General features: G+C 48.1%; 1 pseudogene; it reads right to left on the bottom strand.

Annotated features, from left to right (window-relative positions):
* Nucleotides 1-1,377: 1,377 nt before the first annotated feature.
* On the bottom strand, nt 1,378-7,166 carry LOC119397177 (uncharacterized; annotated as a pseudogene).
* Nucleotides 7,167-14,336: the final 7,170 nt, after the last annotated feature.

The raw sequence follows: 14,336 nt of genomic DNA, 5'->3' as shown, positions 1-14,336 counted from the left end.
CAGGCCAAGGTTTGTGCACTGTATGTTTATACCTTCAAAACTTTATTCATGTCCTACTAAGTTAAAGGCAAGGCCTTATGACAGAATGACAAACAAAGAAATGCCTTAATATAATCATTGCTACAGAAGGCTCCACATGTAAAGACCCACACAGGTCAATCAACTTGTGCACGTAAGTGTGTCTACCAACTCACTCTCTATGCAACTAAACGAAGCATGCCAGCACTGCTACAAATTCTGCTGCCATGCAATACGGTTGATTTCCTGCACACACAACCAGCAGCTACTCAGACTTGAAATCGGCCCCAGGTTACTATTAAAATTCTATCAAAGATTATTTTAAAAAACATGGTTGATCCCTCCGTCATAGGAATCTGAATAACACGAAAGTAATGCGTGCCCTTACAGAAGTAACTAAAAGTTTACTGTACAGTGATATAAGAAAGTTTGCACAATGTATATTGATGTCTGCCAGCTATAATACCGCTTAACGTGGATGCACCCACATGGATGATTGGTGGTGGTACATCTCCATCCCGAAGACTAACGTCCATGTTAAATGATTAAACAAACCCTTGGAGTAGCTGTAGTAGTTAACGGTGAAAGCGCAATCAGAGAACGAGGTGTGATAGCCAGAAAAGCGTCACATATTGGACGCGGAAATCGGTCGCCATCCTGCGGCATGTTAAAATGTGATTGAACACCATGGCCGGACTAGAGGGAAATGCAAAGCGCGTCCTGCCGCCCCGGTAGCCCAGCCGCGATTTTTCTCGGGGCCAGCGCGTGAGCGGGGAACGCGGTGTTACAGCCAGGTGAGGCAGGCGCGCGTCGCAGAGCTATTTTTGGTTCGGATTAGCGTGATGCTATGAGCGAGGCCGACGCTTTACGACGCTTGGGCTAAGGTCGTCACCTCGTGGTGTGTTAAGGCATTGACAAAATTGAACTATTGAAAACGCGCCGAATGTGACGGACGTGTAACGCGTTGCAGGTGCCAATCGCGGAGGCCACAGTAATAACGAATTATTTTACCGCTCCCAGAGGGCAACACCACCCTGCCGACTGGGAGAGTGGTAGATATAAAAGGCGCGTTTGTAAAGCCTCTAGAGTCTGTGACCGTGGCGCAGTGGATAGTGTACCCGGCATCTGCTGTTGCGGACCGAGCGGTCGTGGGTTCGATGCCCGTTGACGGAACTTTTTTTCGTTGCCATCTGATTGTGTAAATTTTTTCGACGTCATTTTTGTGACGGAAATACGATACTGAAATCTTGGTGGACCCCGGCATAAAACACTTTCGTTTAAAAAAAAACGGTGTCCTGAAGCATTCTGCACCTGACATGGTGTTGTACTTCCTCAAGGGTTAGTCTCAGTTCTCAGTGCTCAGTGCTGGCTGCTCATGTAAGGCAGCATGTGTTCGAAAAAAAATTTGTCAAGTTTTTTACGCATACTAAGCCACTCTATTTTATCAAAGCGAATACGCTCAATGGCTATCCGATTCTCCGAAGAGACCACGAAGTCCGCCCATAGGCAGCCTGTTATGCCCATTTGACCGAGCACCTGGGCATAATACTCGTGGTCACGGTCCAGTTGTGGCTCATCATTTTCTTCAAAAATCATACAGAACTTCTTGCTCCTGGCTTCTTCCGGTTGGCTATCCTTCAGGGAGTAAGGGCACTTGATCTCAAGGACACCATATGTCAGCTCCTCTGGGTCATATACAAATCTATCTGGGCTAGCTCCAAGCCATGGAGAGGCCGGGTTGACAGCCAATCCCGAATGGTGTAGTGTCACATCATGGCCATACGACTGCATTACATTTGCATAAAGATCTGCAACTACACTCTCCTTGGCGATTCCATGTTGCACAGCACGAACGCGAGACAAGTCCTTTGGCTCAATGAGGTTCCGCAGCCTTGTTTCTGTCCACTCATTTCTCTTAATTACACGAACAAAATGCGATGCAGTTAATCTATGTCGGCGTGTTCAAGTTCCTGTGCGTCTTGTGCAGACACATGAAGTTCCTAGAAAAATGAAGCAAGAACATGTATATAACCAAAAAACACGGTTGATCCCTCCGTCATAGGAATCGGAATAACACGAAAGTAAAGAGTGCCCTTACAGAAGTAACTGAATGCTTACTGTACATTGATATAAGAGAGTTTTCACAATGTATATTGATGTCTGGCAGCTAATGGCGCCGTTTAACGTGTGTGCACCCACTTTGATGATTGGTGGTACATCTCCATCGCGACGACTGACGCCCCTGCTAAATGATTAAAGAAACCTTTGTGGCAGCTGTAGTAGTTAACGGTGAAAGCGTAATCAGAGAACTAAGTAGATAGCCAGAAGAGCGTCGCATATTGGACGCAGAACTTGGTTGCCATCCCGCGGCATGTTAAAATGTGATTGAACACCATGGCCGGACTAGAGGGAAACGCAAAGCGCGTCGTGCCGCCCCGGTAGCCCGGCCGCGATTTTTCTCGGGGCGAGCGCGTGAGCATGGAACGCGGTGTTACAGCCAGGTGAGGAAGGCGCGCGTCGCAGAGCTATTTTTGGTTTGTATTAACGTGATGCTGAGCAAGGCCGACGCTTTTAGGACGCTTGGACAAAGGTCGCCCCCTCGCGGTGTGTTAAGGCATTGACAAAATTCAACTTCTATTGAAAACGCGCCGAATCGGACGGACGCGTAACGCGTTGCAGGTGCTAGTCGCGGAGGCCACAGCAATGACGAATTACTTTACCTTACCACTCCCAGAGGTCAACACCACCCAGCCGACCGGGAGAGTGGTAGATATAAAAGGCGCGTTCGTAAAGCCTCCTGAGTCTGTGACCGTGGCGCAGTGGTTAGCGTACCCGGCATCTGTTGTTGCGGACCGAGCGGTCGTGGGTTCGATGCCTGTTGACGGTACCTTTTTTTCTTTGCCATCTGATTGTGTATATTTTTTCGACGTCATTTCCTTGACGGAAATACGTCACTGATGTCTTGGTGGATCCCGGCATAAAACACTTACGTGTTAAAATGTGACACAGTTATGAAGTGCACTCTGGTGGGAGCTACTAAACAATTTGTCCAGCTGGACTTTGTTACTAAGTGCCTAATGTGAGGCAAATCAATACTTTTGCATTTAGCTTTTTCAAAATGCACCAGTGTTGTGACATGGGCTATTTGGTTCATGGTTGCAAAGGAAGGGTGCACAGTGCAAAACTTTTAACAGATCACCACACAAAGGTAGAATTACTATGGAACTAACATTTGATTTTGTTTTTTTTTATTTGGTGCATTTCTCAGCAGATCAAATGTTTCTATATATCTACCCATCGACCTATGTGTGGGCACTCTTGTGATTGTCTCCTACAGTTAAAATACCAAAATACACATGTGAGGACAATTTTCTGCTACTGATCTTTCAACTACTGTTTTCCTTTCTACTACTGATCTGCGGCGTAGATATTTTCCTCTCGTCGTTCAGAAGGCAGCCCTAGGCGGGTTCAAGACGAAACGCTTTATTTGGGCGAACCTGTGCCCGAAAAAGGAGAAGTCAAAGTGCAAGTGATACATGCTGTAAACTGATAGCGGGGACCAGAACACCGGCCTTCAATAATCTGACTTACAGTGAGGTGCGTCGACATTTATACATGCGGCATCAAACATTCGAGCATTATCACTGGTGCTCGTGCAAGCTATCGAATAATTTTGGCTATTCACGTCCTGCACGTAATCTCAACGGAATGATGTTAAACGATCGCGAAGCTTCTAAGGCATAGTGGTGTAGTCTGCGCTGAGCGTTGCTAACAGTCTTTGCGGGTGAAACCGGAACACATCAAATTAAGTCTATAAAGGAATGCGACGATATGCACTACACATTAAGGGAAGCAGGAGTACTTGAGGCACCTTTGTACTGCACAGCCATAATGAACACCTCGCTTTCTTGATTTTCCTTTCTTGAAAACTGCGCGCTCACCTCACCATTTTCCTGTTAAAAGTACTCTGTCATGCTGATGGCCACACACTGTTCATAGCCACCAAGTACCTGGTCAGCGGTTAGGACAAAGCATGCATGAAAATGACGATTATTGTTGTGTCAGAATGACACCCCCAAGTATGCTTTTTTGTCATAGTGCATTGCATGTTGTAAATTTATATAGTTTTTCAGACTCCTTACAGTACTCTAAATAAAAGAAAGATAAAATGTAGCATTATAATGACCAGCCTGCTTTGCGTAACCTGTCAGTGCACCCTGCTTATGCCTATTCTGCAACCATTTGCTTGTAGTGCATGAGAGCAAGGTAAAAAAAACAAACAAGATACTGTTGTCTGCACAGCAGTATCCATGCTGCTCCCACTAAATTTATATTGCAAGGTTCTTAAAAATATACTTGCATTCAATATCCTGAGCTCATCTGCAGTGTAAGTGCCACACAAGGTATGCGCCAACGCTTCTTCAAAAAGCAGGAGCTCTGGGACAGGAGTGATATCGCCCGTTCCTTTTGAGATGCTAGATGACATCCACGTCTTGAAGCCTCCTGGAACGATTGCCCTCTTGTAGGACAATGGTGAGCCAACAGGTGCCAGTCCAAGCTTTGTTTCGACAAATGGACCTTTGGCTGCCATCAGAACCATACCAAAGTCATCGTTGCCGAGCTCCTTAAAGGGATACTGAACAAAATTTTCGCCGCCGAGATAAATGACTCAATTGAAAGATTGGGTGCTGAAATCTGTTGAAACAACCTTCATTTCAGCCAGAGACTAGCAGAAAATAATGGATTTAATGCATTTTTCGCGAATTGGCGCGTCTAGCGGCCGCGCCGCGAACTAGAGAGGAAGTGACGCGAAACTCCGCGGATAGCGACTCGCCAACCGTGCTCGCAGCAAAATCGCTTACCAATCGACATCGCAAGCCGCCACCCGCTGCCGCGCGTCTCTCCCAAAACGTGTTTTACGGTCGGGAAGGTGTTCTCCGTGCGTGTTCTCAACCGGCAGCCAACGACGCCATTGCCGCGCTCTCGGCCGTATTACGGTCCCTAGAATAGACTGTTTTCTCAAGCGGAGCTTGCGCCCACGTCTACGAATTTGCCGTCTGTGCTGTGTGCTACTACGTAATGTGAACGGTGAAGCACCTGACACAACGCAGAATGCCTCAACGCTGTTCTGCGCTAGGGTGTGCCCTGTCATACATTTCCAACAGAGCCGAAGCTTCGAAGGATATGGATTCGCGCTGCGCGCCCATCGCAGCCAACGTGGGTGCCTTCAAAGCGTGACTTTTTGTGCTCCGAACACTTCGAGGATAGTGACTATGAGTTACAGTGTAAATTGCTGGTCCCGGCTGCCGACCCACGTTGGGCTACGGCGGCTCGTCTGGCTCGTCGTCCTTGCTGTCGCTTGACACAGCAGAACGGTCACATGCATATGGTTGTATTTGGCGCATCCGTTTTGGAGGCCTGTCGAACTCGGAGTCGCAATGACCGCTCGTGGAACCACTGTCACTCGCACCTTGCATCTTTGCGCTCTCGCGACACGCTCGGTAGTTGTAGCGGTTTTTGAGGAATAAGCGGCATTTTGTTTCCTACGTGGGGAAAAGAGGACAAGGCTCAGCGCCACACCAGCCACCCTCGGTTCTTGAGAGGAGAGGTGGAGAAAGGGAAGTGGCAGGGCAGGAGAGAGCGTGCCGGTTGCCCCCCTCTTGCTGGAGCACTCGACGTCACGTCCGCCGACAAGCGCAGTGGCATGCAGCCGCCGCGCTCTCACAATCCACTAAAAATACGGCCAACTGCTCGAAATTACGTGAAATAAACGCTGCGTACAGGAACAGTCGTGTCGTCCGAGTCGAATGTAAGTGTTTTCGTAGCTTTTTCAAATTTTTGTTCAGTATCCCTTTAAGGACTCTTCCGAGCTGATGGAGACTGTCCAGCTGTTCTTTCTCGTCATCCTTCACAGCTCTAGCATCAAACAACCGTGTGGGCGTCGGCTCTGGTACACCATTTTCACGTGGGCCCCCCAGTCCACTTCCTGCACACTCACAGGCCTTATGCCTTGTCGCCGAGGTAGCCGCCACTGTTGAGGCAGTTCTGTGCAGCTCAACTCGGGTGGAGCCTCTTTGTAGCCACGTTTTCTCATAAAGATGAGAAGTTGAAGTGCGACCAGGATATGGCTGCATGTCCCGCTTGCTCCGGCAGGACACTCACAGGTTGCATCTTCAACAGCACCACTTGATATCTTGAAAGTCAGGCGTACTTTGTACGGCCGGCCAGTCTTCTGGCTTCTATAGCAAGTGGCCCGTGCATAGACAAGGCCAAGCCTGCGGAAAAAGCCCAAAAGCAGAAATTGCCACATCAGCTAAATTTTTTTACTAAGCAATAACAGGTGCCCACATAAGTGGGAAATATGGTTAAGGTGAAGCTGTGGACAACATATAACGTGCAGGCAATAAACATGTCTATCGAGTACATACCGCCATTTGCAGTAAACGCAATCAATATACTGATACCATGAATGCGATATCGTTCAGTATCTGTGCTTATTCGAAAGGATAACATTGGCTACAGCACATTTACAACGGTCACAAGTTGAAAATAGCGGCGCATACTACTGTCTCATGATTATCGTTTGTTGAGGTACCCACCCTCAGGTGACACTACCATGTCCACCAGCGCAGAGCACTCGCGCACTGCCCTTCCGGAGCTTAGGCACGTATGTTGACACTGCCCGACCTGCAAGCGATATCTCGGCCGTCGCCGCCGTACACGCCGGATGTAACATACGCTCAGTTTTCGGCGCAAACAATAGTGCTGCCCGATTATGACAATATGCTTTTTTGAGGGGGAGGAAGGAGGGGGAGGGGGGAGGGCAGCTTTCTTGTGACAGTTCATACGATGTTGCAAAGCTGACAGCGAAGGAGTGTACAACACGAACATGAACGACGTCTCACACAAGCTGCTTGAATGCTGCTTTTAGCTGTAATAATAGCCTTTCCATGGAACGCATGAGATAGATATTTCACGTACCTTGAATCGCACGCGTTAGTTTCCACCGATGACGGCAACGTATAGGACTCGACGGCAAGGGCATAGGATCTTGCTCGCTGCCGAAACGATGGCGTAGACGCCTTCAGCAGGCTCTCTAATGAGCTACCGACGGCCTGTGGCAGATCCTCTAGGTTGTTCCGCCACATAACATGGTCCACGCTGGGAAAACGCTGTCCTAGCTGTTGCCATATTACTCCAAAATACTGCTCGATTTTTCTGGCCTCGCGTTAATACACTCTACCGATGCCGGCATGCGTGAAGCTGCGTCCGTCGCATCCTTGACAAGCACAAGATGGCGGAATTTCAGGGTTGCCAGACCACAGAGCAATTTTGCACATCTCCTATTGCAACTTGGTTAATAGTCTGTCATAGTTCATTAGGAATATGCTAGTAGGGACATTAGTTGCTGATAAATTGATTACTGGTTCTTGGTTAGCTACTAGGGGTGTGTGAATATTTGAAAACTTGGAATACCGAACTGAATAGTGTCCTTAAAGGAGCACTGACATCAAATTTACACATGTCAAGATTTTTGCATCTACGAGTACTTATCTACCCACTAGTAGCGATTCGCGACCGAAAATGCAACTGAGGGACGAATAGCTATCTGTTTTATTGATTTATATCACCGGTATCTAGCACGATTCAAAACGGCCTGCAAGCCCGCCATTTTTTAGCGCTGGCAGCGCTCCCTCGCGGTCAACTCCAGGCCGCGCCCACGTTTACCACTTGCCCACAGAAAGGAGTGACGTGAGGATCAGCTGCTCAGTTGACATTTCGTCTGCTACCCACGTGAAAAAGTTTTTTCTTCCAGCTGGATTATAGAACCGGAAATTTTGCCCGGCTGGACCTTTTTCTAGCTGGGAAAGGAGCTGGTAAAAAAATCCAGCTGGATTACATTTCCAGTTCCATAATCTAGCTGGAAAGCGGAAAGGCTGCAGCTGGGAAATAATCTAGCTGGAAAAATTTCCAGGTTCCATAACTCAGCTGGGAATGAAAATATTTCCAGCAAATATTTCCAGCAGCATATGGCAAAATTTCCAGTTGCAATTCTTCATTCCCAGCTGGAAATGGAAGAATTTCCAGATTTCACCTCGCTGCTATCACATGCGTCTTAGCATGGTTCCTACAGGACCTGTTCGTCCCATGAATTGCACAGTCAAAGAACATGGTGGTGCAATTTAACAGCATTTATTTAAACGCTTGTAGCAAGTGTTGGAACATATCTCGAGATGTGGAATGAGTCCTTGTACACCACCTGAAAAGAATATTTATACATAGTGAGGGGACATCAAAACCACAATGACTCATAAAACGCAATTCTAGCAAAAGTATAGTTTTACCAAATAACATGAACAGCATCAATACTGCTTTCAAAAACAGTACCTCAACACACAATCAATGCAATCTAAAAAGCAAAGGTGAACAAGATCTGATGAGCACTGCGGTTTATATTGTAGGTGCTATGCAACGATTATTTATATCAACCTTGAACTACTCAGGATAGACGTCCAATGAATTCACTCGAACATATGTAATTATTGGCGTTTTTTGCATAGACTCATGCGCACGATTAGGTACAAGCATTGCACAGCACAGGGCCATTGGAGAAAGACTGCTTACGCAAAGCGGCCTGTAGTGTACTTCGCGCATATATAAACATTACACGCAGCCAGGTAACATGACACCGTGATAACGAAGCCCACAAACATTCGGGACAAATGTTCACTTATACTTGAAATATATAAGTGCAACTTACCTCCAAATGGAACAACATAGCTGAGAAAATCGCTGTCCCTTGATCAACGCTGGTGTATCCAAGACATCGCACGCAGAACGGCAATAAAAACCGCTCGAACATGCTGGTCATCACTCGTAACACTTTCCAGAGATAAACCTGACCAAAAATAACTATTCCATGTAACTGTCACACAGATATTCATCAGGGAAACACCCTAGACTAGCGAACACCCAGCACACATACGTACAGATATCACCACGACTGGCCGCCATGTGCTGTTCGAAACGGTGGCTGACTGCGGCGGCATAAGAATTTATGCGGTCTATTGGACCGCTGTCTTTAATGGTATTAACTTTAAAAAAGGAATACAATTTTTGTATGCCCCATTTATAATACAGAGTAGGATATTATTTAGCATTAATGTCATAAGTCACCGAGAAATGATACGAGAATAGAGCTACTGAGATGTCAACAAACATCGCGGCAGTGCAGCGTTTTTCATGGCCGTGGCGTCGGACAGAGCAAGTTAGCAAAGTTCACTGCTATTCGATCGTGACAGTCCATGGCGAATGTTGTAAATAAGGCTCCTTTTCACAAGGAAGAACTACTATTGTTCAAACACTAGCTATTGGCGCAACGGCTCAATGAGCAACTGAACAAGCACCTGGTTGTAATGCCGTGTCGACCGGGCGCACGACTACTGAAAAGGTCAAATAAAAGTTCGTTTTACCCAAGCCATATATATTTTTAACACGAAAGTGTTTTATGCCGGGGTCCACCAAGTACATCCGTCACGGATATGACGTTGATAAAATGGGCGCCAACAGGTGAGAAAGAAAAAAACCAAAAAAAAGATACCCCGCTGGGAATCGAACCCACGACGTTGCGGCCGTAACGGCAAGCGCCCGACGCCCTACCGATTAAGCTAAGTCGAAAGATGCTACGCACGGCGCGAACGCGCCTTATATCTTTCACACATTCTCTTTCGCGGCGGGCGTAGCGGGGCGGTGCCGCCGTCGGTGAGAGGTGAAAAGAAATAATGCTTGACGATCGACACTTACTAGCGCTTACTCCGAGATTGCACGCGATATCGGAGGTCATGGTTAAAGCGTCTCGATACCAGAAGGTAGACTGGCCACGCTGGCGTCGCCGAGGCACCCTAGACGCAGTTACGTTCTTTGCCTTTGGCTTCGTGTTAGCGTGCGTCGGCTCATCGGAGTAGTGCAGCTTCCACGTGCACCTACGGGATTTCTCCGCCGCCGACTGCTTCAATTGCGAGAGCACCCAATAACAAAGCTGCTGCAATATGCGTTGCAGAAAAGACGCGATTTCGACGGGCGAATGTCGTGCCTTGGTGGAGCGAGAGCAGCGCCTGCGAGACAGAGGCCAGCGGGACGCACGCGTTTGCGGCTCAGGCTACGAACCTCTACCTCCCGTGTTGCTGAAGTGCAGTGTGTGTTATGTATGCATGAGCACATGTGTCGGCTACCCATTACTAGAAAGCGCACACCGTGCCGTTTCTCTCCTTAATTGACGACGCTTTGAAGAAGTGCATACGGGGTACCAGTGTTGATTATGAGCTTGTTGATATCATCCTTACGCGGGATTCACGATTCGCTGTGTCCAAATATATGCTCACACCGTAAGCTACCACAACGGTTTAATCATGATCATGGGCGTTAGTCGTCGCGATAGAGACATGCTGTCAACATGGGTGCATCCACGTCAAACGGTGCTATAGCTGCCAAACACGAATAGACATTGTACAAGCTCTCATATGTCATTACACAATAAGCACTACTTGTGTGAAGACACGTTTCACTTTCGTGTTATACCGATTCCTATGACGGAGGGATCAGCCATGTTTTTTTAATTAATTTGCAACCCAGCCGTACGGGGCGCGGAAGATCACGGTTGCAAAATGAGTCAGTGGGAGAGGGGGGGGGAAGGTTATACGCAATATGCAGCGTGTGAAATAGGTGCCTTTTATTTCTACGTGGCAAAGAATGTTTCAATAAGTTGTGTAGCCTGCAGCCACATTCAACCTCTTCATCGCGATGTTTGCTTTTCAAATATGCAAGCCTGGAAAAATCATGCTCGCGTATGTCCCAGAAAACTGCAACAGAAACTTTACAGCCACCTCATGAGGGAGAAACATAAGTCAGCTACGTCGCAATGCAAACATATTATGCGGTGAAGCATACCAAAAACCAGAAGGGGCCGCTGTTACGGGACATAGTGTGCCCTCAAAAAACTTTTTTTTGCAAGCTTGGGTTTGCAGACCCCCCATAATGACCTCGCGGACCCCCATTGGAGAACCACTGTTCTAAGTCATGTCTAAATGAAAGGGCTGCATTATACATTTAATCTGCTCTCACTTGTATGAAGATCAATATTTGGGCAGCTGGAATTTCTTTTGTCAACTATACCACTTCCTCGCTCAAACAGGAAAATTTCATGCTGAGCAAATTATTTCCCAACTGAGGCTGGAAAAATTTCCAGCTTGAAATATAACTTCCCAACTGGAACTGGAAACTTCAAGCTGGAAATGGCTTTCCAGTCGGGAATTATTTCCATATCCATGCTGGAAATACCATTTCCAGCCTGGAATGGGTTTCATTCGCTGCTGGAAATAGCATTTTCAGCTGTAAATGGAAAATTCCCAGCCTGATGAGCCGTTTCCAGCTGAAAACCAGGCTGGAAACCCGATTTCCAGCTGGGAATTCACATCCCAGTTTCATATGGGATTCAAGGTGTTTTTCGCGCACTATGTTATTAGTTGAAGTGGAACGACGTGCCGTCGGCAGTTTGCTTGAGGTCTCTTCGATTTGGCTGCACCGGCGGCACCAGTTCAACGGGGGGTGCAGCACCGTCCTCCTCGTTTTGCTGGTGCCGCGCGCGCCCGCTGCACCGGTTCCCTCGCTTTGTCAAGGTGCAAGCGTAGTTCTGCACGAGTTCTCTGCCGGCCTGCACTCGCTCAAGAGGAGGTGCAAAGAAGTGCAGCATGGCGTGCGCCTCGGCCTCCTCCGAAGCTTAGAGCAGACGACGCTGCGTGTTGTTGTTGAGGGCGTGCAAAAGCAAGTTAAACTGCTGACTCCGACGGGCAATCTTAGCCACGTGGGCGGATCTTTTTACATCTCTCGTGAGCAGAAAAATTCACCGTACTTGACGGCAATACGAATGGTACACAAAAAAATGTAATAAAGATGTGGCGCGACTCGCCAGCTGCGCTGTCAGTTCGCTTTCGCGAAATCGTGAAGCCTTCTAGAAAAACTTTTGAGTTTAAAAACGTATTCATCATGCGAGCGTGCGTATACATGTGTCTTAATGGTCTACAAGATTTTGCACATTCGTTCTCTAGTCTAGCGTGCAAAAAAGTGGTGACGTCAGCAAAATTCTTTGAGTACAAATTTGCGAGCGTACACTTTCCTGGATAACTAAACTGAACTTTCGCGTTAAGCGGTCTTAGCGTCGGTCAAAGGACCCCAGATATTTTTATTTTTTTCTTGTTGTATGGCCTCGCACGCACTTTCAAGAAGGTCGAAACCAGCGAAATTTTCCATTGAACCAGTCAAACGTCTCTCTAGATAGTCTGAACAGTCTCTTGAAATCACACTGATGGAACCTGCCGACGACGTTCTCGTATCCGGGAACAGGAGTTATATCTTCACGTACCAACATGCAGGCGACCAAAACACATACACCGTCAAAATCATCCTCGGAGTCGTTGTGAGGGTCGCCGTTGTCGGAATCGTCGTCGCTGCAGAGTCGAGCAGTTCCATACGGCAGCTACGAAGAGTGCCGCTGCGGCAGCGTTTTTTGGTAAACAGCACCAGCGATACACGCCCCGTCGGCCAGGGGCGTAGCCAGAAATTTTTTTCGGGGGGGGGGGGGGTTCAACCATACTTTATGTATGTTCGTGCGTGCGTTTGTATGTGTGCGTGCCATATACGCAAGCAAAATTGAAAAATTTCGGGGGGGTTTGAACCCCCCCCCCCTGGCTACGCCCCTGCCGTCGGCTGTTCGACCAACACGGCCTGCACCTGCATCTTCGTTTTGGTGGCAGCCGCCGCGTGGTAGTGTCAGTAGTGTCGCGGCTGCACCGGCACTTGCTGAACCGGTGCTGCGCGCTCACAGCACCGCTTCGCACCGCCACGGCACTTTCCAGAACTAGTGCAGGCAGTGCACGGCCGCGTGCGGTCTAGCCCGGCCGTGAGCAGTGCAAGCCAAATCGAAGAGACCTCGTTAGGACCTCGTGCACGGCCGGTGTGGAGGCGCGCGCTCGCTCACTTCCTTACGAGCGCAGCGCGTTTCCCTTGCCAGACAGGGCCCCTCTGCGCGCCGATGCCGCCAGGGGCGCTGCTGCAGAGGCCGGCGAGGGTTCTGCTAGAGGACGGGCGTGTTTTTCGTGGGCTCCGGAATGACAGCGTCAGATAAGTTTTTAAATGCGAAGCATTTCTTAGCGAACCTCTGGCACTTTGAGCGTTTCTGTCTCCGTATCTATCTAGCCGCCTACGTCTGGGTGCTCTCATGATCGCCTCCTTAAATTGGTGTAGACCAAAATTTGCATGGGAGGGTAAGAGGATTTGACGAATATGACTGCCGGGTCATGACATGAATAACGTTAAAATCTTGTCGCGTACGTCGTCAAACCCTTTCCACTAGACACGTGTGGCACATACCCGTTTACCACGGGCCGTGGTGTACGGGTATGCGCCACAGGTGATTGACTCTTTATATCTACCCAGGAACGGCGAGAACAGACATTGTTAATTTAAATGCAAGAGCGTTAAGGAAAACCAACATCGGCAGTGTTGATTCAACAAATGGAAAGAATGAAAATTAGGATCCCAGCAGGAATCGAACCCAAGCACTCTGCGTGGCAATCAGGTATTCTACCACTGAGCCACGCCAGGTCTATAAATTAGTTTGGAAAAACAGCCTGCGCAGGCGTAATATCGGTGCAACGTCAATTGTGGTTGTGGTGCTGGCTATCTAATTTTACAAGAAAGCAATAAACACTACATGATACTCCTACGATACGTACTCCTACGATACGTACTCCTACGATACAGGCGTCATATCCGATTAACGTCTGTGGTTCTAGTGCTGGGTCCGCTTTTATAGCAGTCTAATAAACATTACGTTTTTATTCCTATGATTCAGCAAGCTATATTGAAGCATTGCTCGACCCCGGGGGAATACATTAACGAAACTTACATATGATATCCACATCACCGCACCGTAAAGTGCACTTCGTCCGCCAGGACGACGCAGTGTCCTCTTCATTTCTTACGAGGCTGGGTGATGGCCTCATGCTGACTGAGGATGATGCCAGATTGATTGACAGCCGCTTCGTAGACTAGGCTACGTAGGCCACATACGCCCAGGTAGTTTACAAATACGACAAACACCATCCACTACCTAGCACTATCCAGGCCTACGGGGGACCGCAGGAGAAGAGGGGGAAGCGTAGGAGAGGAGAGGGCGATACATATCACCTACTGTCGCAGCGCATTGTCTTTAGGGAGCCTTCATGTGTGCACGCCCCCTCCGTTTTTAGGACTGGTTACAC

Source organism: Rhipicephalus sanguineus, chromosome 6, assembly GCF_013339695.2.
Source record: "Rhipicephalus sanguineus isolate Rsan-2018 chromosome 6, BIME_Rsan_1.4, whole genome shotgun sequence".
NCBI lineage: Eukaryota > Metazoa > Arthropoda > Arachnida > Ixodida > Ixodidae > Rhipicephalus > Rhipicephalus sanguineus.
Note: the sequence above shows the minus strand (reverse complement) of the source record. Positions and strands in the feature narration are given on the sequence as shown.